The 27,878-nt window shown below is 43.9% G+C and overlaps 1 long non-coding RNA gene and 1 other non-coding gene across 5 annotated transcripts in view; one reads left to right on the forward strand and one right to left on the reverse strand.

Moving 5' to 3' along the window:
- Positions 1–27,878, forward strand: part of LOC115894002 — an 80,191-nt gene that overhangs the window by 5,912 nt on the left and 46,401 nt on the right. For 3 of the 4 annotated variants that reach the window (XR_004054052.1, XR_004054051.1, XR_004054049.1), the window contains exons 1-2: positions 20,856–20,914; positions 22,509–22,622. This is a non-coding gene — a long non-coding RNA (uncharacterized LOC115894002). Of the gene's footprint in view, positions 1–20,855; positions 20,915–22,508; positions 22,623–27,878 lie in introns of those variants that run through there. The other variant, XR_004054050.1, reaches the window with a different exon arrangement.
- LOC115894142 lies at positions 25,431–25,537 on the reverse strand. Its single transcript, XR_004054177.1, has one exon. It is a non-coding gene; the product is annotated as a U6 spliceosomal RNA (small nuclear RNA).

Genomic DNA, 27,878 nt, shown 5'->3' on the forward strand with positions numbered 1-27,878 from the left:
CGCCACCACGACTGGCTAATTTTATGTATTTTTAGTAGAGACGGGGTTTCACCATGTTAGCCAGGATGGTCTCAATCTCCTGAGCTTGTGATCCGCCCACCTCAGCCTCCCAAAGTATTGGGATTATAGGCATGAGCCACTGTGCCCAACCTCCTTTTTATTAACCTGTTCTACAGTCTGAGAAAAGTTGGGATCATACATTTTTTTTAATTCATTCAGTTTAGCATTTAGCTCGACTGAAGCTGAAGAGCATTTGGTAGACAAAAGAAAAAAGTAAAGGAAGCACCTTTGATGCTCCTTCCTACATATTCACATAACAAGAGCGGACCTGGGCCCCTTAACATTCTCTGCTGAGCCGCCTTTGCTGCAGGCCTAGGACTTGCTGGGAAATCAACTTTAAACTGAGACATCTTTCCTTTCCTTTAAACGCTTTCACTTTAGCAGTATCATTTAAATAACTTTTCTTCCTGAAGCAAGCTGTATCATTGAAGGGTTAAAACTTGAGTTCAACTAATTGATGATCTCTAGATGGTCTTCACAGCTGAGGGCAGGTGAACTCTGGGGATGGGAGGGGACTAGAGTGCAAGATATTCCAGATACCTTCACGTTTCCAGAATGGAAAGTTTAAGTCTAGATGAGCAAGTTAAATGGAATAAATACAGAATGCTGGGACATTCTACAAGACAGCTAGCCTGAGCTATTTAAAAAGTTAATGTTGGGAGAGACAGAGAGGAGAGAAGTGGGGAAGGACTATTCCTTAAAAACAAAGATATATAATGAAAATGCAATGTGTAAATCTTTATTGGCTCCTGGATTTAAAAAAAAAAAAAACATGCAAGATGTCTTGGGCAACTTTAATTTGGACTGGATATTTATAGATAGTACAGAATTAGGGTTGTCTTTTTTTTGAGTTAGAGTATTGTGGTTATTTTGGAGGATGTTATTCTGAAAAGATAAATGGTGAAACATGCAACTTCAAATAACACCCGCAACTGCAAATAAGAAGTGTATGTAGAGAGAGAAAAAGAAAGCGAATTTGGCAACGTGTTAACCATTACAGAATTTCAGGATAATGTCTATAGCTATTCATTTTACTATTCTTTCAGTATTTCTATGTTTGAAAATTTTTAATGATGAAAAGTCTGGGAAAATAATTCTAGGTTCACTGTCTACATCTCTTTTTTTTTCATGTATTATAATGGAATTCACTTCATAGTTAAAAGATTTACTTGTAATGTTTCTAGTAAAAAAAAAAAAAAAGTATGAGGCAAGCCGCAGTGCTCACGCCTGTAATCCCAGCACTTTGGGAGGCCGATGCTGGTGGATCACAAAGTCAGTTCAAGACCAGCCTGGCCAACATAGTGAAACCCCGTCACTACTAAAAATACAAAGAATTAGCCGGGTGTGGTGGCGGGTGCCTGTAATCCCAGCTACTCGGGAGGCTGAGGCAGGAGAATTGCTTGAACCCGGGAGGCAGAGGTTGCAGTGAACCAAGGTCGTGCTACTGCACTCCAGCTTGGGTGACAGAGCAAGACTCCGTCTCGGAAAAATATATATATATTTCAATATATATATACACGTATATATATATTTCAATATATACATACGTATATATATATTTCAATATATATATGTATATATATTTCAATATATATATACGTATATATATATTTCAATATATATATACGTATATATATATTTCAATATATATATATGAAAAAATGATTTTTTTCCCCTGACCATGGGAAAACTGTCATACTAATAACCAAAGTATTACCCAGTGCTTTTGCTCTGGATCTTTTAGTAGTTCTATTATTTACGCTATTTTATTTTTGCTTGATTTTCTTCAGGAGTCCCAAATGTCCATTAGTTACCAATTAATATAAAATGAAAATCTTTAAATACATTAGGGCATTACATTAACAATCCTCTAAAGTATTGTTTTATGATCCATAAATCTCAGAATCACCAGAAAATCTGTTATAAAATAAAGAGGAAAACTGTTTTATGTTAAGAATAAGGCAATAGCAAATAAATTTTAATTCCTTTATTCCTTTTTTTCTTTCTTTCTTTCTTTTTTTTTTCTTTTTTTTTCAGACTGAGTTTCACTCTTGTTGCCCAGGCTGGAGTGCAATGGTGCAATCTCTGCTCACTACAACCTCCACCTCCCGGATTCAAGCGATTCTCCTGCCTCAGCCTCCCGAGTAGCTGGGATTACAAGCATGCACCACCACACCCAGCTAGTTTTCTATTTTTAGTAGAGATGGGGTTTCACCGTGTTGGTCAGGCTCGTCTTGAACTCCCAACCTCAGATGATCCACCCGTCTTGGCCTCCTAAAGTACTGGGATTACAGGCATGAGCCACCATGCCCGGCCTTTTTTTGTGTTTTTTTTTGAGATGGAGTTTTGCTCTTGTCGCCCAGGCTGGAGTGCAATGGCGCCATCTCAGCTCACTGCAACCTCCTCCTCCCAGGTTCAACTGATTCTCCTGCCTCAGCCTCCCGAGTAGCTGGGATTACAGGCATGCAGCACCACACCCGGCTAATTTTGTATTTTTAATAGAGACGGGGTTTCTCCATGTTGGTCAGGCTGGTCTCAAACCCCCAACCTCAGGTGATCTGCCTGCTTCAGCCTCCCAAAGTGCTGGGATTACAGGCATGAGCCACCGCACCCAACCCCTTTATTTCTATTATGAATAGTTGTTTTGCTAGCCTTTTCATCGTTTGACCTAGCAGTGAAACTTATAAATTGTTAGTTTGATTTTTAAATTTCCTTAATATTTTGAAATGTAATGCTGATACAGATTATTGCTGTGTACCAAGCTTTAAATATTACTCATGAAAAGAAATGAAAATAGCACTAAATCTTGGACACTGAAGTTGCGCTCATGCAGAATCACAAGGGCACATATTTATGATGTGCTAATAAATAAATAGTTTTCCAGAAAAGTTGTGAAAAACGACAAGGCATAATCTGAGAGGTGACAGTTGAGATATCCCGTCTATCAATTCTTTTTCCCTTTAATCATAGCTTTTTAGTATGTTGTGTTTTTCCTATCACCATTATGTTTATTGAAGGGAAAACGTTCTGTGACATTAGTAAACAGATTCTAGCGAGTGAACAGATTAAATCCTCAATTTGTGATGTAAAATTTGAGTGCCTAAAAGGAGAGGCAAATATGAAAATATTGGGAAACCAGGACTTTTCACACATGGTGATAAATCCATCCATCCAATATTTCGAGACACCACCCACATAGCTAATTATTATGTAAAACGAAACCATGAAAAGAACTGATGCTTCTCCATGACAGTAGATGCCCCAGGGCAGCAGAATTCCCATCCTGTTTCCCCCTTTTGCAGCCTCCACACTTCAGAGGAACTAGCAAGTTACAATTGGCGCTTGAAAAAGTGTTACAAAACACTGACAAGTATTAGGGAAACGTTAATTAATGTAAACAGCCTGCCCCAAGGAATGATAGTTTCTTAAGAAAACCAGTTTTCAATTCGCATTTGTATGTGCAGGTAAATGCAGTGAGTGTTTGAAGACAAGTGATTTTTGCCTTTGCTGGAGAGAAGCGAGGATTATCATATTTACATCTTAACTTTCTGAAAATTTGAAAAAAGAATTGACAGACTGAAAGTCAATAGGCCCCAAAAAATGACGGAAATTCTGACATATGCTACGACATGGATGAACCTTGAGGACGTTATGCTAAGTTAAATAAGCCCATCACAAAAAAGCAAATGCCAAATGCTTCCACTTACATGAGGGGCCTACAGTAGTACATTCTTGGAGGCAACAGTAGAATGGTGGTTGCCCAAGGCTGGGAGTGGAGGTGAAGGAGAGTTCTTATTTAATGGTTACGGAGCTTCAGCTTTGCAGGGTGAAACAGTTCTGTGGGATGGCAGTGATGGTTGCACAACAACATAAATGCACTCGGTGGCACTGAACTGTATGCTTGAAAATGAGTAAGGCCGGGCGCGGTGGCTCAAGCCTGTAATCCCAGCACTTTGGGAGGCCGAGACGGGTGGATCACGAGGTCAGGAGATCGAGACCATCCTGGCTAACACGGTGAAACCCTGTCTCTACTAAAAAATACAAAAAACTAGCCGGGCGAGGTGGCGGGCGCCTATAGTCCCAGCTACTCGGGAGGCTGAGGCAGGAGAATGGCGTAAACCCGGGAGGCAGAGCTTGCAGTGAGCTGAGATCTGGCCACTGCACTCCAGCCTGGGCGATAGAGCGAGACTCCGTCTCCAAAAAAAAAAAAAAAAGAAAGAAAGAAAATGGGTAAGATGGCCAGGTGCAGTGGCTCACACCTGTAATCCAGCACTTTGGGAGGCCAAGGCAGGTGGATCACTTGAGACCAGGAGGTGGAGACCAGCCTGGCCAACATGGTGAAAACCCGTCTCTACAAAAAAAAAGGTAAAAATTAGCTGGACATGGTCCCGGCTACAAGGGAAGGCTGAGGTGGCCGAATCGCTCAAGCCCAGGAGGCAGAGGTTGCAGTGAGCCCAGATTGCACTGCTGCACTCTAGCCTGAATGATAAAATGAGACTCTGTCTTTAAAAAAAAAATTAATAAGATGGTAAATTAGGCTGGGCGCAGTGGCTCCCACTTTGGGAGGCTGAGGTGGGCGGATCACAAGGTCAGGAGTTGTATACCAGCCTGGCCAACATAGTAAAACCCTGTCTCTACTAAAAATACAAATATTAGCCGGGCATGGTGGCACATACCTGTAGTCTCAGCTACTCGGGAGGCTGAGGGAGGAGAATCGCTTGAACCCAGGGGACAGAGGTTGCAGTAAGCTGATATTGCGCCGTTGCTCTCCAGCCTGGGCAACAAAAGCAAAACTCCATCTCAAAAAAAAAAAAAAGTGAGATGGTAAATTTTATGTTATCTATATTTTACCACAATCTAAAAAAAAAAAGATCAATGGGATTCCTTTTTCTCATGTACCAGTTTTATTTTAATTTGGATTCTCATCCTATTCATTTTCTATTTATTTATTTATTTTTGATATGTAGTCTACCTCTGTCACCCAGACTGTGCAGTGGCGCCATCTCGGCTCACTGCAACCTCCCCCTCCTGGGTTTAAAGCAATTCTCCTATCTCAGCCTCCTGAGTAGCTGGGATTACAGGCGCATGCTGCCATACCCCGCTAATTTTTGTAGTTTTAGTAGAGACGGGGTTTCACCATGTTTGCCAAGCTGGTCTCGAACCGCAGACAAGTGAGCCACCCAACTCGGCCTCCCAAAGTGCTGGGTTTGCAGGCATGAGCCACCGCACCCGGCCCCTATTCATGTTCTAAATTTATGCATGACTTTTTTTTTTTTTTTTTTTGAGACAGAGTTTGCTCTTGTTGCCCAAGCTAGAATACGATGGCGCAATCTCAGCTGGCCGCAACCTCTGCCTCCGGTGTTCAAGCGATTCTCCTGCCTCAGCCTCCCGAGTAGCTGGGGTTACAGGCGCCCACCACGACAGCGGCTAATTTTGTATTTTTAGTAGAGACGGGGTTTTTCCATGTTGGTCAGGCTGGTCTCAAACTCTGGACCTAAGGTGATCCACCCGCCTCGGCCTCCCAAAGTGCTGGGATTACAGGCATGAACCACCACGCCCAGCCTGCATGACATTTTTAAAAGATTTGTTTTGTTTTGTTTTGTTTTTGTAGAGATAGGGTTTCTCTAAATTACCCAGGCTGATCTGAAACTCCTGGCTTCAAGTGGTCCTCCTGCCTCAGCTTCCCAAAGTGCTAGGTTTACAGCATTAGCCATCATGCCCAGCCCCTAGCCTATAATTTTTTATTAGGCACTTACTATGTGCCAGATGCTGTTCTAAGTAGTTTACGTGTTAATATGACCTAATTTACTGTACACATCATTTCTGTTAGGTAGGCACTGTTATCATCCCTATTTCACTGAAAAGGAATCTGGGGCCCAGTACTTTCCTAGAGTCACAAGCAGAAGAGCTGGGTGTCCCATCCTGGTGCTCTAGAGAGCTCACTAGCAGCCAGTAGCCACAGCTGACTTCTTAGCTCTTCTTCCAGTGCCATTTCTTCCTCTGTTCTCACATTCACCATGGATCTACTGATAGAAAAATGTATGTATGTATTTTCCCCACAAGCTTGGTAGGATTTCTCCTGGTACTTTTGAGGTGAAGTTGATACTTTTAAGAATTCATATACCTGCAAATAGAACTAACAGCTGCCTCAGGGCTCTAGAACTGTGTCTGCCAGTGGAAAAACATGGCCACCTTCAGTTGTGTGCTTTCTGGCAACACCCAATTCATGCCCTAAATTTCAGTTCCACAAAGAAAAGAAGGCTGATTTACAACTTTGTAAATGCTACAATTAAGGAGTGGGGTTGGGGGGGGGGGGGGCGGGGGGAAGCAGAATATTATCTGTCATCTATCTATCTATGTATTTATCTATCTATCTAAAGTTCTGCAATTAACAATGGTTTGGGATGATCTTGGTAATAGTAGACATGTAGTCTGAGTACTAATGTCACATTTGGAAACATTTGGTCTGCTGAATGTCAATGGATGTGTTTCTAGCCTGCAATGCCCTCTTGAAATCAATAGCTTTAAAGATCTTTAACCATGAACTGTAGTAAGAAGTAAATTTTAGGCTGGCCGTGGTGGCTCACTTCTGTAATCCCAACACTTGGGGAGTCCGAGGCGGGCAGATCACCTGAAGTCAGGAGTTCAAGACCAGCCTGGCCAACATGGTGAAACCCTGTCTCTACAAAAAATACAAAAACTAGCCAGGCATGATGGCGGGTGCCTGTAATCCCAGCTACTCCGGAGGCTGAGGCAGGAAAATTGCTTGAACTGAGGAGGCGGGGGTTGCAGTGAGCCGAGATCACACCATTGCACTCCAGCCTGGGCGACAGAGCAAGACTCAGTCTCAGAAAAAAAAGAAGTACGTTTTAAACATCTCAAATGAATCTTGTGCACATATACACACAAATACAGGTTACAATACACAATTTTAAAACATTCCTTTAAATTATGCTATAGGATTTTTCAATTTGATTATTAACCCTCTAGCTTGGAAAGCTATTGTCCTCAAAACCAGGTTCTCATGGAAAATGGCAACATAGTGTGCTCAGTAATGTCAGAACAGATTTTTCTTTCCTTTATCCCTTTTGCAATGAGAAGTCGTAATCCCTGCCTTTGGTGAAGTTACCCTTAAATTCCAAATCAGTAGGATTCAAAGCTCTTCAGAGAATTTCTGAATAACTCTGTAGTCACTCCCTTCCCTGCTGGCTCTTTTCTGCCTTGAGGCCCCCACCTGCACCCCCAATCTCAGCACCCATCTCCTGTCTGCCACATCTCATGGCATCTCTCAGCTGCCTCCATGCCCATCTACTCACCCCAAGCCTAGAGTGGTCCAAAAAAAGAGAACCAGGCTCGGAGACAGAGGGTCCTGAAAAGGAATTCCTCCCTACCCCTTACTAGATTGACCTTGGACAAACGACTGCTGCTCTCTGGGCTTCAGTTTCCTCACTTATAAAATAAGGATAATAACACAGTCTCTCAAGGTGGTTTCTTGGACTGAAAGAGGAGAAGTGAGATACGATAGTAAAGTAATTAACACAGTGTTTAACTTGGTGAACATTATTCCCTTTCCTTTTTTTTGCCAGAGGCATGTTGAAGGCCCTGTCTGAGGTCAGCAGGTGCTGGGAAAATAACACCCTTACTAGAGATGCATCCTGGACAATCACAGGGCAGCATGGACTCCAAAAGTAATGTTCTGTGAAACTTTAGTCCAATCATGGCCCAAAACTACAGCGTCCAAGAAAGACATCATCATGGTATTTCTCGGGGGCAGGATAAATGGATCTCAGGGAAAGGCAGGAGCCAATGACCTTGAATACCCTCCCACCCCCTATCCATTCATAGACTGTTTCATACTCATGAAAAAACAGCACTAGAGGCTGGGCACAGTAGCGCATGCCTATAATCCCAGCACTTTGAGAGGCCGAGGTGGGTGGATCACTTGAGGTGAGGAGTTGGAGACCAGCCTGGCCAACAGGCAAAACCCCGTCTCTACTAAAAATACAAAAATTAGCTGAATGTGGTGGCACATGCCTATAGTCCCAGCTACTTAGGAGGCTGAGGCCAGAGAATTGCTTGAACACAGGAGGTGGAGGTTGCAGTGAGCCGAGATTGCGCCACTGTACTCCAGCCGGGGCGACAAAGCCAAGACCTTGTCTCAAAAAAAGAAAGAAAGAAAGAAACTAGAAATGCAAACTTTCAAACTTTGGGTGAGAGGGCTATGAAAACAAAGAATGAACAGTATACATCAGCTATTTTTGGTGGCTACTGCCCTGAGTTGCCCATTTACATAATATAATAAGAACAAAATGGTGCTAATCTGAGAGGTTAATGGAATCAGATCTCACATATGCTGTCCTTGAATGTCATGCCATCTCACCCAATGAATATTAAGTTGTATGTTAGAAAGAGCTTGAGAAACACATATAGAAATTAGGAAGTGAATTAGATACCAGCTGGATTCTTTTTAGGAATATGATCTGGTCTAGTATTAGTTTTGAACTGGGAACTTCCATTTTTCCTCCTGGAGACTTTCCTTTCACATCATCAATTTTATTAGTGATGGTTGAGGTCTCTCAAATCTGTGAATAAGGTTTAGTGAGAATTGATGCCCTGGTTAAATAAGAATTCTAATGGCTATGGGTTGCCACTGTGTGGTAGAAGTCAAACTCAATTATTATATATATTTTTTTGAGATGAAGTCTCTGTCACCTTGGCTGGAGTGCAGTGGCGGGATCTCAGCTCACTCCAACCTCTGCCTCCCAGTTCAAGCGATTCTCTTGCCTCAGCCTCTCAAGTACTTGGGATTACAGGCATGCACCACCACACCCGGCTAATTTTTATATTTTTAGTAGAGATGGGTTTTCACCATGTTGGCCAGGCTGGTCTTGAACTCCTGGTCTCAAGTGATCCACCTGCCTCAGCCTCCCAAAGTGCTGGGATTATAGGTGTGAGCCACCACGCCTGGCCTAACCCAATTATCTTTGGATTCAACAATTCTCTATCTGGAAGACTCCCTAGAACCTCTTCTAGTGTCTTTTTTCATTTGAAATCTTTCCTTTGAAATCAGGCCTACTTTAGAAAGACCAAAAAAAAAAAAAAAAAAAAATCAAAATACAAAAACTTCATTTGTGAAAAATGAAAGAAAGGGAGAAGGGACTCTTCTCTCTAGATCTAGCTTTTTTCAGTAAGGAAATATTAGACCATCAGGTAATCAATCTTGGCTACACAGTTCAAGCAAAAAACAAAACAAACAAAACCATAGTTTGCTTAGCATTGCTGTATCCCTAGACAAATTCTACCAGCTTTTACATTGCTATTACTCTCCTTCCCCACTGCAGCCGTTTAAGAAAAGCTCTACTTGGGAAGATAGAACAAAGCCTATCTTTATGCTCTAAGCAGTGCCTAACTCTCAGAGTTGGAGGAGGGAAGAGAAAGGAATAAATGAACTAGGAGGAGGAGAAGGTGGTATTTAGTTTCTTCTTAAATTTCACTTACTAAGAATTCCCTCAGTGTCAAATGGGGAGGCATCTTTAGGATTTACAGTTTATTAAATGTTATCCAATGTTTTCAGATACATTCTTTGGAATACATTCCTTTTTTTTCAGTATGCATATTCACATAATAATACATTAGCAGGCATTAGGAACAGCATGGACTGGAAGGTCCACGATTGTACCAGGCTAGAACTAGGAAACTATTTATTTATTTATTTATTCATTTATTTATTTATTTATTTATTTTTATTTTTATTTTTATTTGAGATGGAGTCTCGCTGTTACCAGGCTGGAGTGCAGTGGCGTGATCTCAGCTCACTGCAACCTCTACCTCCCGGGTTTAAGCAGTTCTCCTGCCTGAGCCTCCCGAGTAGCTGGGATTATAGGCATGCACCACCACGCACAGCCAATTTTTGTATTTTTAGTAGAGATGGTGTTTCACCATGTTGGCCAGGATGGTCTCTATCTCTTGACTTTGTGATCTTCCCGCCTCGGCCTCCCAAAGTGCTGGGATTACAGACATGAACCACCACACCCAGCCTACTTTTTAAATATATATACAGGGTCTTGCTCTGTCACCCAGATTGGAGTGCAGTGGCACAGTCATAGCTCACTGCAGCCTCGACCTCCTGGGTTCAAGCGATCCTCCCACTTCAGCCTCCCAAGTAGCAGGACCACAGGTGTGTACCACCAGGCCTGGCTAATTTTTGTTTTTTTTTTTAGACAGAGTCTCACTCTATAGCCCAGGCCTGAGTGCAGTGGTACCATCTTGGCTCACTGCAACCTCCACCTCCAGGGTTCAAGCAATTCTCTTGCCTCAGCCTCCTGAGTAGCTAGGACTACAGGCACATGCCACCATGCCTGGCTAATTTTTGTATTTTTAGTAGAGACGGGGTTTCACTATGTTGGCCAGGCTGGTCTTGAACTCCTGACCTTGTGATCTGCCCGCCTCAGCCTCTCAAAGTGCTGGGATTACAGGCGTGAGCCACCGCGCCTGGCTTACTTTTTGTATTTTTTGTAGAGACGGGGTTTCATCATGTTGCCCAGGCTGGTCTCAAACTCCTGAGCTCAAGCAATCCACCTGCTTTGGCCTCTCAAAATGCTGAGATTACAAGTGTGAGCCACCATACCCAGCCTAATTTTTAAACTTTTTGGAGAGATGAAGTCTCACCATATTGCTCATGTTGGTCTTGAACTTCTGGGCTCAAGTGATCCTCGTCTTCAGCTTCCCAAAGTGGTGAGATTACCGGTATGAGCCACTGCACCAGCCCTAGGAAGCTCTTTCATAAGGAGGGAATATTCTCTTCCCCATCATCCTTTTGGGTTGAAGATAGCAGCCAAGATGGTATTAGGGAAAGGTAGGAAGATAGTGATGGTGGTGGTGGTGGCAGGTGGAAGGGATTAATGTTGAGAATTGTTACTTCCATTGCAAAAAGAGCCTGATGTGTTCCTTTTGTGAATACTATTATACTCATTTCTTGAAAAATATTCTGAAAGGATACTGCCTAGTTCTACAATCTCAACAGATAATTAATAAGAATCCCAAGTTGGAATTAGTTTCGCTGAGTTTAGCTCAGAGATCTGTATAGAAAAAAACAGTTCTTTCACAGGTAAAAGGAATGGTAGGGACGCAGCCTCTTAAGTTGGCTTTGGGACCCAGAAAAGTGCAAATAGTTTGCAGTTTGCCAGTGGCTAGATGGCTTCCAGCAAGCCTTTAAAATAAATAGAATAAATAGGCCATGCCATCCTGAATGTGCCCGATCTCATCATAAAATAAATAGAATTTCTGGCCGGGCGCGGTGGCTCAAGCCTGTAATCCCAGCACTTTGGGAGGCCGAGACGGGCGGATCACGAGGTCAGGAGATCGAGACCATCCTGGCTAACATGGTGAAACCCCGTCTCTACTAAAAAATACAAAAAACTAGCCGGGCGAAGTGGCGGGCGCCTGTAGTCCCAGCTACTCGGGAGGCTGAGGCAGGAGAATGGCGGAAACCCGGGAGGCGGAGCTTGCAGTGAGCTGAGATCCGGCCACGGCCACTGCACTCCAGCCTGGGCGACAGAGCGAGACTCCGTCTCAAAAAAAAAAAATAAAATAAATAAATAAATAAATAAATAGAATTTCTTTGGTGAAGCATTTTCTCCCCAAAAGCTATGACAACTCTTTTAGGGGCTAATGACCTTCTCATCAAAGTTCAGCTGTATACCTCTCATGGTCCTCCTGGAATTCAAACTCCTGAGCTGTTGGTCCTTAGTTGATGTACATTGTCTCATCCCTTACTCCTCAAGATTTAGCTGCCCCATATCCACTTTCAAGGATGGGCGTGTGTGTGTTAATGGAAGTTAAAGTTTTCAAGCATAATCTGTTCCAGGTAGTAAGTTATCAGCCAGTATTTATTTAGATCTACCAAAAAATACAGTTCTCTTCTAGGTATTGAGGACATAAGGAACTATTTACATAAATGTTCATTCTTCTCTCAAAACATACAGGATAGCCAGAAATTCAAAACTCATACTTTAAATTATGAGTAATGGTAAAAGACTATCACAGAATATATGCTACGGGTCAAATAAGGGTTAGCTTCAGAGAGCCCTGGATGAACTGGTGGGGCCATGTGACTTGAAATGGTGTCATGAGCGTCACTGAGTCTTGATGCTGTCCTCCTGGAAGAGCACAACCAGATGAAGACTAATTTTACTGGTGGAAAATGGCTCTCCTATCTACGCAGTCTAAAATAAAAACCACGGATACATCATCACAAAACATAACCTGGCTCCTGTGCTAGGCCTAAGCAACTGCTTCTGAAGTTTTCCAATAATACTTGTTTTCTACGTATTAATTCTTTCCAAACACGTATTAGCACTAAAGGTATAAAAACTTATGGCATGAAAATTTAAATTTAAAATTTCTATTTGTTAACCTAATTTGGGCCCAGTGAGGTGGCTCACACTTGTAATCCCAACACTTTGGGAGGCCGAGGCTGGAGGATCACTTGAGGCCAGGAGTTCAAGACCAGCCTGGGCAATAATAGAGTGAGACACTCATCTCTACAAAAAGAAAAAGAAAAAAAAAATTAGCTGAGCGTTTGGTGGCACACGCCTATATTTCTAGCTACTTGGGAGGCTAACACAGGAAGACGGCTTGAGCCCAGGAGTTCGAGGTTGCAGACAAAGTGAGACCCTGTCTCTAAAATTAAACTATAAATAAATAAATAGAATAAGAAGAAAAGGTCAATCGGAAGATATTAGGATCTCTATGACGCAGGAGCACTAGAAAAGCCTGGGAAGGAAACTCTCTCTCTCGAGCTCACAGACAGTAGAAGCCACACAGTATTAGCACATGTTAGATAAGTATAAGATTTGTCAAGTCGAACAATATATGGTCTGGTTCTTACCTAACATATTTTTCTTCACGTCTAGTCCTTAAAGATGTTGAAACAGGCTCGGTGCGGTAGCTCACGCCTGTAACCCCAGCACTTTAGGAGGCCAAGGTGGGTAGACCACAAAGTCGGGAGGTCAAGACCAGCTTGGCCAAGATGGTGAAACCCCGTTTCTAATAAAACTAAAATTAGCTGGGCGTGGTGGCGGCCACCTGTAATCCCATCTAATCAGGAGGCTGAGGCAGAGAATTGTTTGAACCCCGTAGGTGGAGGTTGCGGTGAGCCAAGATCGCGCCACTGCACTCCAGCGTGGGTAACAGAGCTAGACTTCTTCTCAAAAAAAAAAAAAAAAAAAAAAAAAGATATTGAAACAGCTTGAAGCAAGACCTGTTCTTTCTAGGGCTCTCATCTCTTTTGGAGTTAGTTTCGGTGGGCTTTGCCACCGAAAGGGAGAGGTAAACATGGCTGGAGGGTATGCCTGGCAGTAGATTTGGGAGAGGGAATTTCTTCTCCTGCACATCTAAAATGGTTCTAGGAGAGCCCGCTTTGCCGTCATACTTCTGTCCCCTTTGTACTTTCCTCTTGACTACTCCCTCACCACCCTGCATTCCCTTCAGTATACTAACCTGGGCCACATTTGTCAGCATGTGTCATTACTGTTCATTAAAGTTCAGAAACCACATTCCATTTTTTTCTTTCTTACCTCCTGCCACCCCAAAGGATCAGGCTAGCCTTCCTTGTACATTCTGATGCTGCTTAGACTCAGGAAAGAAACAGAAGTGGAATGCCCTGCTCAGGACTTCCAGCCTTGGCCATGTCTTCCCCTAAAAATCAACCAGAGTTGGCCGGGTGCAGTGGCTCATGCCTGTAATCCCAGCAGTTTGGAAGGCCGAGGTGGGCAGATCACGGGGTCAGAAGTTCGAGATCAGCCTGGCCAACATGAAACCCTGTTTCTACTAAAAATACAAAAATTAGCTAGGCGTGGTGGGTGCCTGTAATCTCAGTTACTCAGGAGGCTGAGGCAGGAGAATCACTTGAAACCGGAAGGCAGAGGTTGCAGTGAGCCTAGATCAGGCCACTGCACTCTAGCCTGGGTGACAGTGTGAGACTCCATCTCAACACACACACACACACACACACACACACACACACACACACACACACATAAAATTAACCAGAGCTGCACTAATTTGGGGAGGAGGTAGAAGTCGAGCTGTTTATGCACTTACCCAGCTAGTTCTTTATTCTCCCTCTGGCTCTAGTTCAGAATGTGTCTCTTCAGCAAACATCCCTAGAGGACCAGAGAGGGGAATGACAGGAGCTGTGCGTCAGAACTGTTCTCTGAAGCTCTCACATTTGAGGACACTGTCAGCCAATGCTACTGCTTTAATATTAGTGACTGACACTAACAGGCGAAGGAGAGGCAAAGGAATACAGTCCCAACAGAGCCCAGCGGTGGACTGGCTGTACCTTTGTCAATATTGAGTTCAGAGCCATAAAATATTTCACCTTTCCTAATTTAATAATCCCACTGTTGGAACTGCATCCTGAGAAAACAGTTCAAATTAAGACAAGAGAATTCTAATGATACCTAGTGCCAATATCTTAGTATCTGAATGTCATTACCCATGAGAATGTACCCAGAGCTCCTTGGAGACACGGCTGATTCAGATCTGGGGCAAGGAAACGTTGTGGTGTGTGTCAGAAAGAAAAATGATACTTAGAGGAGGAAGAGTTTTGGGTAGAGAGGTATTGAATTCTGTTTTGGATTGAGCTGTAGGTACCTGGGAGATGTACAGCTGGAGATGATCAGTGGGTACTATACAGATGTGGATGCGGATGTATACCTATGTATCGAATCAGATAATCAATGTTGAAAATTTTCTTGTGCCACCTTGCAGAAGAATTCTCTGTGATGCTTGGTGAAAATGCAGATTTATGGGTCCCACCTCAGAGGATGAGGCAACTGCATTTTACTTTATTTTATTTTATTTTTTGAGACGGAGTCTCACACTCTCCTCCAGGCTGGAGTGCAGTGGCGCCATCTCTGCTCACTACAAGCTCCGCCTCCCGGATTCACACCATTCTCCTGCCTCAGCCTCCCAAGTATCTGGGACTACAGTCGCCCGCCACCACGCGCAGCTAACTTTTTTGTATTTTTAGTAGAGACGGGGTTTCACCATGTTGGTCAGGATGGTCTCGATCTCCTGACCTCGTGATCCGCTCACCTCGGCCTCCCAAAGTGCTGGGAATTACAAGTGTGAGCCACGCGCCTGGCCCACAACTGCATTTTAAAGATGTTCTGATGTTCTCCAAGTAACTTTTTTTTTTTCTTCAGATGGAGTCTTGGTCTGTCTCACTCTGTTGTCCAGGCTGAAGGGTGGTGGCATGATCATAGCTCACTGCAACCTCGAACACCTGGACTCAAGCTATCCTCCCACTTCAGCCTTCTGAGTAGCTGGGACTACAGGCATGCACCACCACACCTGGTTAATTTTTCTATTTTTCATAGACACAGGATTTTGCTGTGTTGCCCAAGCTGGTCTCAAACTCCTGGGCTCAAGTGATCCTCCTGTCTCAGCCTCCCAGAGTGTTGGTTTTACAGGTGTAAACCACCACGCCTGGCCCTATTTATTTATTTTTAATGTTTAAAATTTGGCGCGGTGGCTCAAGCCTGTAATCCCAGCACTTTGGGAGGCCGAGATGGGCGGATCACGAGGTCAGGAGATCAAGACCATCCTGGCTAACACGGTGAAACCCCGTCTCTACTAAAAAATACAAAAAACTAGCCGGGCGAGGTGGCGGGCGCCTGTAGTCCCAGCTACTCGGGAGGCTGAGGCGGGAGAATGGCGTATACCCGGGAGGCAGAGCTTGCAGTGAGCTGAGATCTGGCCACTGTACTCCAGCCTGGGCGACAGAGCAAGACTCCGTCTCAAAAAAAAAAAAAAAAAAAAAAAAAAAAAATTTTAATTTTTAAAATTTGAGATGGGGTCTTGCTATGTTGCCCAGACTGGTCTTGAACTCTGGGCTTCAAGCCATCCTCTCACCTTAGCCTCCCAAAGTGCTGGATTACAGGCTTGAGCCACCATACCCAGCCAGTAGAGAATTTTGTAAGCTTAAAAGTAAAGGAAGAAAACAACACATTTCCGGATTTGACTACATGAATGTTAAATACTTTGACATGTCAAAAACACCATGAAAAAAATTAAAATGAAAAATTAGAGGGAAATCCTACAGCATAAAAATTGCTATTTTATGAGCAAATAAAGTAGTACCATTAATACATGAAGTTTTTATAATCCATGCAAAAAACTACCACTATTTCAGTAAAAAAAACTGTGCAAACAGGTGAATATGCAATTCCCAAAGAAAAAACAATTTTCTCTCTCTCTATATATATAGAACATGAATATGAAATACTTATTAAAACAAAAATGGAATGTCATTTTTAGCTCCTCAAATTGGCAAATACTTGTACGAAAAAGTATGGCTCAGGGAATCAAGGAAATAAGCAAAATCATTCACTGTTAGTCGAAGTGAATTTCATATCACTTTTCTTTCATTGTTGTCGAGACAGGTTCTCACTCCCAGGCTGGAGTGTACTCCCAGGCTGGGATCTTGGCTCACTGCAGCCTGTACCTCCCTGGGCCCAGGTAATTCTCCCAACTCAGCCTCCATAGCTAAGACTACAAAAAGACCACCACACCCAGCTAATTTTTTGTATTTTTAGTAGAGGTGGGTTTCCCCATGTTGCCCAGCTGGTCTCGAACTCTTGGGTTCCAGCGATTCGCCAGCCTTGGCCTCCCAAAGTGCTGGGATTACAGGCGTGAGTCACAGTACCTGGCCTAGTATCACTGTTCTGAAAGGCATGTGTAAGTAATATCAAAAATTTTAAAATATTTCTACCCTTTGAAAGCAATTCTGCTTCTGGGAGCTTATGTTTTACATTTATGTAAAAAAAAAAAAATTGTTCCAGGCCGGTTGTGGTGGCAGGCACCTCTAATCCCAGCTACTGGGGAGGCTGAGGCACAAGAATAGCTGGAACCTGGGAGGCAGTGGTTGCAATGAGCCGAGATGGTGCCACTGCGCTCCAGCCTGGGTGACAGAGCAAGACTCTGTCTCAAAATATACATATATATAAAGGCTCGCTGGCCTTTGGCGACCTTGCACTTATACCGTTGCCAAGAAGTGTGTGGAAGTGTGAACCACTGAGAGTTTCCGTGTTCTACGTTTTGAGAGTTTTATATCTTCTCATCTGTAGATGTGCACTTTAATACAGACAGCTACATGATGAGCATGTAATACTGACTCAAGGCTCCAGCAGCTCTGTTAGTTGAAATAGTACACATCTGTACCCTCTACTTCAGTTGTTCAAATGGCCTTATAAAAATAGTTATGAAAAAGTGGCTGTTCTCACAGGTACACAGGCAATCTTAAACATCAATGAGTTGGCTGTTTTCCCCTTAGCCTGAGAATGGCAGCCAGTCACACTTTGGAAGTCAGGCCAGCAAATCTGGGAATGCAAATAGATTCAGAAACCTGGAGTGCTTTTATTTCCTTCACAGACTCATCTAGCAAAATGGATTGCTTTGCAATTGTGAAGAGGGGAAAAAAAAAGAATAAGGAAGAAAAGAAGAATGTGTTGGCTTTGTGAGCCCTGGTTTGAGTACAGGATGATTTTTTTTTTTTGGATGAAAAGTGGGATCTTAATGGACACTCACAGTTGGCTCAGGCAGCCTCTCAAAGCTCCCCCTTGTCAAACAGCACCCTAGATAGAAGGGCCCATTGTTTTCTAAGACTAAAGTTACCACGCTTCCCTTTATCCTTTCTTTTGTACCTTTTAGCGTTTGCTTAATCAGAACCTTTTAATCCCTAATGTGGTGACTCGGTGTAATTTATCTCATTAAGCCTCTCCTATTTTCTCCTGTTTACATGACTAATATTGTTGTGTTTTATAGAGCTTATACCAACAAGCCACTCCTTTGTCCCATTGTTTCAGCTCCAGGCCAAAAACCAACAATGAAGTTTTATCTTTCCAATCTTGGACCTCACCTACTTGTCATTCAGATTGTATAGATTGCATGAAGAGCGTGTTCCTTTGAAAACAAAGCAAGGATTCATTTTTATGACCTAAAAACAAACAATTACCTTTCTCAAAGGTCCTGGTCATCTCTTTTTATGAGTATAGACTGGCAAAGACTCACCTTAGAAGAGGAAAGAAGTATATACTTCCTTGTGGGCTGAAAGCCCAAAGTCCCCTAGCAATAATGCCCTGTTCCCTAACTTATATTTCTTTCCTAGAGCATAGAATATCCAGAAGCAGAGAATCTGAGCAGTGGAGGGCATCTGGCGAGGTCGTCCAAACCCCTGCCCTTCAGCAAGACCACACCCAAGCCAGACAGAGGAGAATCGATCTTGTTTTTCAACCCTTACAAAGCAGAGCCTTCTTTGAAAGTCCCGTATTTGAAATATCGGGTCAGAAAATTTCTCTTCTAAAAACCCAGCCTAGTAAAAGCTTTTCTTGTCATTTTCTCAGTTACTCTTTTTCTTTTCTAGGCTGAAAACAACCAGTTACCATCCTCAGGGAATCAGCAATTTAATGAGCAATAACTTCTGGTGAGGCCGTGGTTCTCAAACATTAGCCTGCATCAGCGTCACCTGGAGGGCTTATGAAAGCACACATCGCTGCACACCCCCGGTTTCTGATCTCAGAGGTCCAATGAGGGCTCTAGAATTTGCATTTCTAGAGAGTTCCCAGGTGATGCCGATGCTGTTGGACTGGGGACCCCACTTTGAGAACTGCTGCTATCAGGCCTAGTGCTAGGAAATCTGAAGGATAGAAATATGCAGATGCTTAAGAGGTGGGAATAAGTGGAGTTAACAAGTCAACGGGTTAACCTCCGTATGAAAGTGCCAAACGCCCATCACATAAGCCCTTTGCTAGCTCAGGGTACAGTGTGGGAGGCCGACATGAACTGTAGTTTAGGATGTTAGTCATTCACACCAAGAACCAGGTGGGCATTGAAGGGGAGCACAGCTTCCTGCAGAACTGGAAGCATCAGGAACCATTCTTGGGTGGATTTGTTTTTTTGAGGTGGAGTTTTGCTCTTGTCGCCAAGACTGGAGTGCAGTGGCACTATCTTGGCTCACTGCAACCTCCACCTCCTGGGTTCAAGCAATTCTCCTGCCTCAGCCTCCCAAATAGCTGGGATTTGCAGGCACGTGCCACCCACCTCTGCCTCCCAAAGTGCTGAGATTACAGGTGTGAGCCACTGAGCCCGGCCTCCTAGGTGGATTCTTTTATTTATTTATTTATTTTGCTTTTGGAGATTCCTCTTTGAAGGTTTTTTGTTTTGTTTTGTTTTATTATATTATACTTTAAGTTCTGGGATACATGTGCAAAATATACAGGTTTGTTACATAGGTATACACGTGCTATGGTGGTTTGCTGCACCCATCAACCCATCATCTACATGATGTATTTCTCCTAATGCTATCACTCCCCTAGCCCCCCAACCCCCTGACAGGCCCCAGTGTGTGATGTTCCCCTCCCTGTGTCCATGTGTTCTCACTGTTCAGCTCCCACTTACGAGTGAGAACATGTGGTGTTTGGTTTTCTGTTCCAGTGTTAGTTTGCTGATAATGATGGTTTCCAGCTTCATCCATGTCCCTGCAAATTACATGAACTCATCCTTTTTTGTGACTGCATAGTATTCCATGGTGTATATGTGCCACATTTTCATGGATTCTTCAAGAAGAGAAGGTTTCCAGACAAAGGGGAAGGGCAAGGCATGTGCTCTTCCAGCAGCGGAACAGCGTGGAACTGAGGAGGGGACGTGGAGTGTTCACAGAGCAGCAAGCCATGCAAGTGTCCCCAAGGGGAGCGTGCAAGTGAGGCAGTGAGGACAGAGTGCAGAGGCGGGCAGGGCAAGATCCAGAGGGCCTGGCAACGCAGCGGGAGGAGTCCGGGCGATAATTCTGAAGGCTCCTTTGACATCAAGGACAGAGGAAGCTTTGCTAAGACTCATATAAGGGGTCATCAGAGACAAAAGGAGAAGTAGGAACCCAGCTCTCCCCAGACCTGTAGGTCCTCCACAGTAGGACTTATCTGCCAGGTTCACTATGGTTTCCCGCTGGTATCAGGGCTCTGCTAGCCTCCTAGCCTAGGTGCAGGACTCGGCTTTCTCTTTCCTTTTCATTTTGTTGAATGATTTGGGAATTTCACAGAGGAAAATTTGTAGACATTGGGCAAACAGAACCAAAATGAACACGAAGGGAATACAGAAGTTGGGTCTAGAGATAAGGCTTCTAGTTCCACCTTTTGCGGGCTACATGACCTTGAGCATGTTACTTAATTCCCTGTGCAATAGTCTCTGTATTTAAATAGGGACCTTATCCCCTAACAAGATCCACAAGACCTTATAGGGCTTGGCACTCCCTGCTGTTTTCAGTCTGAGCTCACACTCACTGACTTTTTCTGCCCCAACTATATAAACCTCTTTATTTATTTATTTATTTATTTATTTATTTATTTATTTATTTATTTTTTGAGATGGAGTCTCACTCTGTCACCCAGCCTGGAGTGCAGTGGCAAGATCTCGGCTCACTGCAACCTCTGCCTCCCGGGTTCAAGTAATTATCTGGCTCAGCCTCCCAAGTAGCTGGAATTACAGGCACCCGCCACGACGCTCAGCTAATTTTTGTATTTTTAGTAGAGATTCACCGTCTTTGCCAGGCTGGTCTTGAACTCCTGACCTTGTGATCCACCCGCCCTCGGCCTCCCAAAATGTTGGGATTATAGGCATGAGCCACCGCACCAGGCTTATAAACCTCTTTTTTTTTTTTTTTTTTTTTGATATGGAGTTTCGCTCCTGTTGCCCAGGCTGGAGTGCAATGGCATGATCTCGGCTCACCGCAACCTCTGCCTCCCAGGTTCAAGCGATTCTCCTGCTTCAGCCTCCCTAGTAGCTGGGACTACAGGTATGTGCCACCACACCCAGCTAATTTTGTATTTTTAGTAGAGACAGGGTTTCTCCACGTTAGTCAGGCTGGTCTCAAACTCCCGACCTCAGGTAATCTGCCTGCCTCAGCCTCCCAAAGTGCTGGGATTATAGGCATGAGCCCTCCCGCCGGCCCTATAAACCTCTTTTAACTTGGGTTTACTGTGCTGCTTTCTGCCCCAGGCCTTTGCACAAGCTGTTTCCTTTGTCTGCAATAGTCTTACCCTCACCTCACTAATTAACTGCTACATTAGATCTAAGACTTACTCCCTCAGGGAAACCTCTAATCTCCCTGAATAGGTTAAATCTCTCTGATTATAGTGTTTTTTAGTATCAGGAACTTCTGCCTGATGTCACTTAATGATTGCTTTTTGTGTAATTATTTACTTAATGTTTGTCTCCTACTAGAACAGGGGTCAGCAAACTGTAGCCAGCTTTGGCCTGAAGCCTATTTTTATAAAAAAGTTTTATTGGCACGCAGCCATACCTACTTTTTTACATATTGTATGTGGTTGCTTTTGCACTACAGTGGCAGAGTTGAGTAGTTGCAGCAGAGGCCTTATGGCCCACAAAACCTAAAATACTTACAATCTGGTCCTTTACGGAAAAAAAATTTGCCAATCCCTGTATAATCTCCATGAAAGCAGGCACAAGGTCTATTTTTGCTTACTTGCTTATCCTCAGCATCTAGCATAGTGTCTGCCACATAAAAGGTGCACAATATTTATTTTTAAAAAATGAATGCAAGAAGATTTTTTAAATGATTATTTTACCAGAGTGTTGAAAGAGTTAAATATTTAAGAGACAGTATGATTTTTTAAAAACCAGCAACGTATGCCTAGAACACAATAGGTGTTTAATAAAAAAAAGTTAGCCGTTTTTTTTGTTGCTGTTGTTATTCTTAGACTTTCCTTAGTCAGTGGTTTTTTTTGTTTTGAGACAGAGTCTTGCGCTGTCACCCAGGCTGGAGTGCAGTGGCACAATCTCAGCTCACTGCACCTTCACCTCCTGGGTTCAAGCAATTCTCGTGTCTCAGCCTCTCGCCCGAGTAGCTGGGATTACAGGCACGTGCCACCATGCCTGGCTAATTTTTGTATTTCTAGTAGAGATGGGGTTTTGCCATGTTGGCCAGGCTGGTCTCGAACTCCTGACCTCAGGTGATCCACCTGCCTTGTCCTCTCAAAGTGCTGGGATTACAGGTGTGAGCCACCACGCCTGACTGTCAGTGCTTTTTAGTCCTCTCTGTGGTACTAGACCTAAACTGTCCTGTGACCCTGGTGTACTCCTGTCTTCCATATCTTGTCCTCTGGCCTTGGTCTCCTGAAGGAGAAAGGCATTTCCATTTCTGTCTCCAGGACTCCTTCCTTGGACCCAGATTAGACATTGTTAGCAATGTCTTCTCCACCTTTCCTAGAGATTTCCTTTTATGATGTGCAATCTATTTGAAGCGTATTATTTGCAAGGCTTGTCATAGTGTTTGGGTAATACCCCTTAAACCTGTCCTTGGGGCTTTGCTTCACCAGGGTCATCTAAATGATGGCAGTTCCATCTTTCTTTATGGCCACCTCCTGCAGGGACAGCAGACAGCAGCTTGTGGTTGGTCAGGAGATGCTGGAAGACTGGAGGAGAGCTCCTGATGGGGCAGCGATGAGCAGAGGCTTGTGGACTGGACCTGTGTGGTTTCGTAGGTAAGAGGAGCGGGCAAAGGAGGGCAGGCTCAAAGCCCGACCTAGAAGCTGTTTAATCTGGAGTTGGCCCAGCTGGATGTAGAATCCAAAAGAAGGGAAGGTTTGGTAAAACTAGGGTCAGCAAACTGTCACCTGCAGGCCAAATCCAGCCTGCCTCCCGTTTTTATGTGACTTTTATGCTAAGCATGGTTTTTACCTTTTTATATGATTGGAGAAAAGAAGCAAAAGAAGAATAGTATTTTGTGACACATAAAAATTTTAGGAAATTCAAATGTCAGTGTCCATCAATAAAGCTTTACTGGAACACAGTCCTGCCCATTCACTTATGACTATGGCTACTTTCTTTTTTTTTTCTTTTTTTTTTTTTTTTTTTGAGGCAGAGTCTCACTCTGTCGCCGGGGCTGGAGTGCAGTGGCCAGATCTCAGCTCACTGCAAGCTCCGCCTCCTGGGTTTACGCCATTCTCCTGCCTCAGCCTCCCGAGTAGCTGGGACTACAGGCGCCCGCCACTTCGCCCGGCTAGTTTTTGTATTTTTAGTAGAGACGGGGTTTCACCGTGTTAGCCAGGATGGTCTCGATCTCCTGACCTCGTGATCTGCCCGTCTCGGCCTCCCAAAGTGCTGGGATTACAGGCTTGAGCCACCGCACCCGGCCTGACTATGGCTACTTTCATGTTACAACAGCAGAGTTAAGCAGTTGGCTACAGAGACCATATGGCCCGTTAAACCTGAAATATTTACTGTCTGGCCCTTTACAGAAAAAATTTACCAACCCCCAAGTTATACTGTTAGCCTGAGCTTTGACCCAAGCCCATCAGAACACCTTCCCTGTTCAGTGTTGCGTGACCTGTGCAAACCCCACCAGGTCCCATCCTAGGAGCGGGAGGGAGAGAACAGGTTAATTAGATGGGTTAATTTGAAGAACTGTTCTTTCAAGAGGTGAGAAGGGATGAGATCAGAGAATGCAATGCAGTTAAGACCATGGGCTCTGATTCAAATGTTGGTTTCACCACTTACAGCAGTGGGACTTTGAGCTAGTGTCTTAACCTCTCTGAGCAGCAGTTTCCATGTAATAAAATGTGAATAATTATATGGTCAAATATATAGTGTCATTGTGAGGAGCAAATGAGCTACTGCATGCAACAATGTCTGGCATATGGTAGACACTCAATATATATTCACTACTATTAATTACTATGATTAGATGGAGTACAGCAGTGGAAGAGTTGGCCTGGGAGAGGAAAAAGCTGTCTTTCTTTGAGCAGCATGTGGAGTAGAGTAAAAACAATAGGCATTCAAGATAAACAGACTTGGGATCAATTCCCTTTGTTAGTGATGCTGTGTGACTTTAGTGAAGTTGATTAACTTCTGAGCCTCAGTTTTCCCCTCTCTACAGAACTCAGATGTCAACGGGTGGGGGTGGGGGTGGGGGACCTTCCTGCTCTTGAATTTAGGAAATGTACTTCCTTTACAGGTCTGCCTGTCACCATCTCAGGTGAAACACACGTGGCTTTGTTTCACCCTATACCAGAAAACACATTCAAAAATTTTCTTTCAGCATTTCATGAGCTTAGTAAATTTATTTGAGATTTTAAGAGATATGCTTTTGAGGGTAGGGGCATATTGTGCCACCCAAAGCCTTTCTCTAAAGCTCCTGCTCTTTTCTTGCCTCTGCCCCTCCCCTCTTCTTTCTGAGTGAGGAGCCCACCGTCCCTTCACCCTGCCCATTCCACACACATTTCCTCATCTCTCTCCCCTCCCTCCACACTGTCCAAAGAGGCTGATAAAGGCATTTTCCCATGAAGATGATTCTCTCTCCAAGATAAATTCTTTTTTTTTTTTTTTGAGACAGAGTCTTGCTCTGCTTGCTCTGTCCCCAGGCTGGAGTATAGACTGCAATTTCCACCTCCTGGCCTCAAGCTATTCTCATGCCTCAGCCTCTTGAGAAGCTGGGATTACAGGCGTGCACCACCACACCCGGCTAATTTTTGGTATGTTTAGTAGAGACAGGGTTTTGCCATGTTGGCCAAACTGGTCTCAAACTCTTGACCTCAAGTCATCCACCCTCCTCGGCCTCCCAAAGTGCTGGGATTACAGCCCCGAGCCACCACGCCTTGCCCCCAAGAGAAATTCTCATACCAGCTGCTAAAAGAATATGATTTCCTCCATCCCCTAACAAGCAAAACAGGGATAATTATGCCTACCTCACAGGGTGTTTGTGGGAATTAAATGAGGTAATGTTTCTGCAAGCTGCTGGCACACAGCAGGCAGTCAATAAATGTTAGCTCCCTCCTCCTTTGATTCTTCCTTTGTGACGTGAAGGAACAAAGAGAGATGTTGGGAGATATTTTGAGGTGGGGAGGAGGGTAGATAAAGCAGCCAGGAAGGTCATCTCCTTGACCATCACCCTCCAGTAAAGTGGAAGAGATTATTTGCCAAGAGCAACTGGAAGAGGTGGAGGGGCTCAGGGCGGAAGCTAGACAAGCCTGGTTTATCTTGGAGTCCATCCAAAAGGGTTTAGTTACTAGAACAGCAGTTCCTCTACATAAATCCTTCAGGTTCTCGAAAAATGTTATTAAATCACTTCTGCATCATAAATAATCCTAATTTTATTACTCTGGCCTCTTAGGCCAAGGTGTGAGTCCTGCAAGGTCCCTCTCCTGCTGAGCTGCAGGCCCAGGCACACAGCTGAACAGGGCAGGAGCCCAGGCTCGGCTGAATAGGCTCCAGTGGCCTGGATCGTCTGCTGGCTTTCTCTGATGTTTTCCAAGCTGTTTCATTTTTTTTTTTCTTTAAAAAAACTTTCTTAAAAAAATATGGAATGCTTCACAGATTTGCATGTCATCCTTATGCAGGGGGCAGGTTAATCTCCTCTGTATTGTTCCAGTTTTAGTATACGTGCTGCCAAAGTGAGCACTCCAAGCCCTTTCGAAGTTGAATTCTTCTTAGTAATCTTTCCTTGACGTGTAGGACTCCAAATGGGAGGTTTATTAGCAAGGTCCTGCGTGCAGAGGCATGGGAATTTGGGAATTCTGTTACTTGTCTATTTAGATATGTCTCTTGTCCTGTTTGTTTGTGTTAGTTAGCTTTTCTTTTTTTTTTAAACCACGGATTTTTTTTTTTTTTTTTCCCTGAGACAGAGTCTCGCCCTGTTGCCCAGCTGGAGTGCAATGGCGCAATCTTGGCCCACTGTAACCTCCTTCTCCCGGGTTCAAACAATTCTCCTGCCTCAGCCTCCTGAGTAGCTGGGATTACAGGTGCCTGCCGCTACACCTGGCTAATTTTTTTTTTTTTTTTTTTTTTTTTGTATTTTTAGTAGAGACGGGGTTTCACCATATTGGCCAGGCTGGTCTTCAACTCCTGACTTCGTGATCCACCCACCTTAGCCTCCCAAAGTGCTGGGATTACAGGCGTGAGCCACCGTGGCCAGCTAAACCACGGGATTTTTTTTTTTTTTTTTTTTTTTTTTTTTTTGAGACGGAGTATGGCTCAGTCGCCAAGGCTGGGTGCGGTGCCGATCTCACTCACTCAAAGTCCGCTGGCATCCTGCTCCGCCTCCCAAGTAGCGTGGACTACAGGCGCCGCCTCGTCGCTGGTCTAGTTTTTGCTATTGCTGTAGAGACGGGTCCCCGTATGTAGCAGGATGTCTCGATCTCCGACACTAGTTCCCCCGTCTGGCCCCCGTTATTACGGCTGAGCACCGCGCCGCCACCACGGAATTTTTTTTAAAAACTTCTCCAAAGAGTGAGATGCTTTCGTCCATTCTGCTGTGGGCCCCCATGTAAAAACAAATAGTTGTGATTATTCAATACCAAATTGTATCCTATACCTTAAGAAGTCCCTGATGTTCTCCTCAGATGTCCTCATCTATATCTATGTATCTTTTCTTTTCTTTACTTTTTTTTTTTTTTTTTTTTTTTTTTGAGAGGGAACTTCACTCTTGCTGCCCAGGCTGGAGTGCAATGGTGCGATCTCGGCTCACTGCAACGTCTTCCTCCTGGATTCAAGTGATTCTCCTGCCTCAGCCTCCCAAGTAGCTGGGATTACAGGCTCATGCTACCACAGCCAGCTAATTTTGTATTTTTAGTATAGGAGACAGGGTTTCTCCATGTTGGTCAGGCTGGTCTTGAACTCCTGACCTCGGGTGATCCACCTGCCTCATCCTCCCAATCCAAAGGATGGCTCCCGTCCTGGGATTACAGGCATGAGCCACCACACCTGCATCTGGCCCTGTATCTTTTCATTTATCTTTTTTTTTTTTTTAATGTTAGAGACGGGGTGTTGGCTGTATTGCCCAGGCTGGAGTGCAGTGGCTATACACAGACTCAATCATATCACTCTACAGCCTCAAACTCCTGGGCTCAAGCAATACTCCTGCCTTAGCCTCCTGAGGACTGCAGTTACTTGCCATTGCGCTGGGCTCTGTCTGTAATTTATTAACCCAGAGATTTCATGTAGCTTTTCTTCCCAGAGCAAAGTAAGTTGAAAAGTAGCAACACCAGACAGGCATGGTGGCTCATGCCTGTAATCCCAACACTTTGGGAGGCCGCGGTGGGCGGATCATGAGGTCAGGAGTTTGAGAACAGCTTGGCCAACATGGACAAACCCCGTCTCTACTAAAGATACAAAAAATTAGCCGGGCATGGTGGTGCGCACCTGTAATCCCACTCTGAGACAGGAGAATTGCTTGAACCCAGGAGGCGGAGGTTGCAGTGAGCCAAGATCGTGCCACTGCACTCCAGCCTGGGCGACAGAGCGGGAGTGTGTCTCAAATAATAATAATAATAAATTCATTAATTAATTTTTTCAAAAGTAACAACACCTGTCGCTATTATGTGGCATTCTGGGCTTTAAAAAACCCAAATAAGTAGAGTTTAGGAAACATGGATTCAATTCCTAGTTCCTCTCAGTCCACTGTATGTCTTCTGAAGGATTCTTTCTTTCCTTAAATGTTTTGGTTTTATGACTTAATGTTTTCCCCAAATATAAAAACTGTGTGTGTTCCTGTGTAAAACATGGAAGGCACCAAAAAATATAAAGAAAATGTAAACAAAAACCATGCTTACGTTCCACCCTCAGAAACTCCACTGTGAACATCTTGATACATTTCTCTAGGGTTTTTTCTCTGCGAATGTGCTTACATAGTTACCAAATGTGATCCAATTGTAAACAGTTTTGAAGCCTGCTTTTCTACTTCACGTTTATTTCATGAGCGTTTCCTAGTCATTAAAAATTCTTCAAAAGCCTATTTCTGCACC

This window comes from Rhinopithecus roxellana, chromosome 16, assembly GCF_007565055.1.
Source record: "Rhinopithecus roxellana isolate Shanxi Qingling chromosome 16, ASM756505v1, whole genome shotgun sequence".
NCBI classification, from domain to species: Eukaryota; Metazoa; Chordata; class Mammalia; order Primates; family Cercopithecidae; genus Rhinopithecus; species Rhinopithecus roxellana.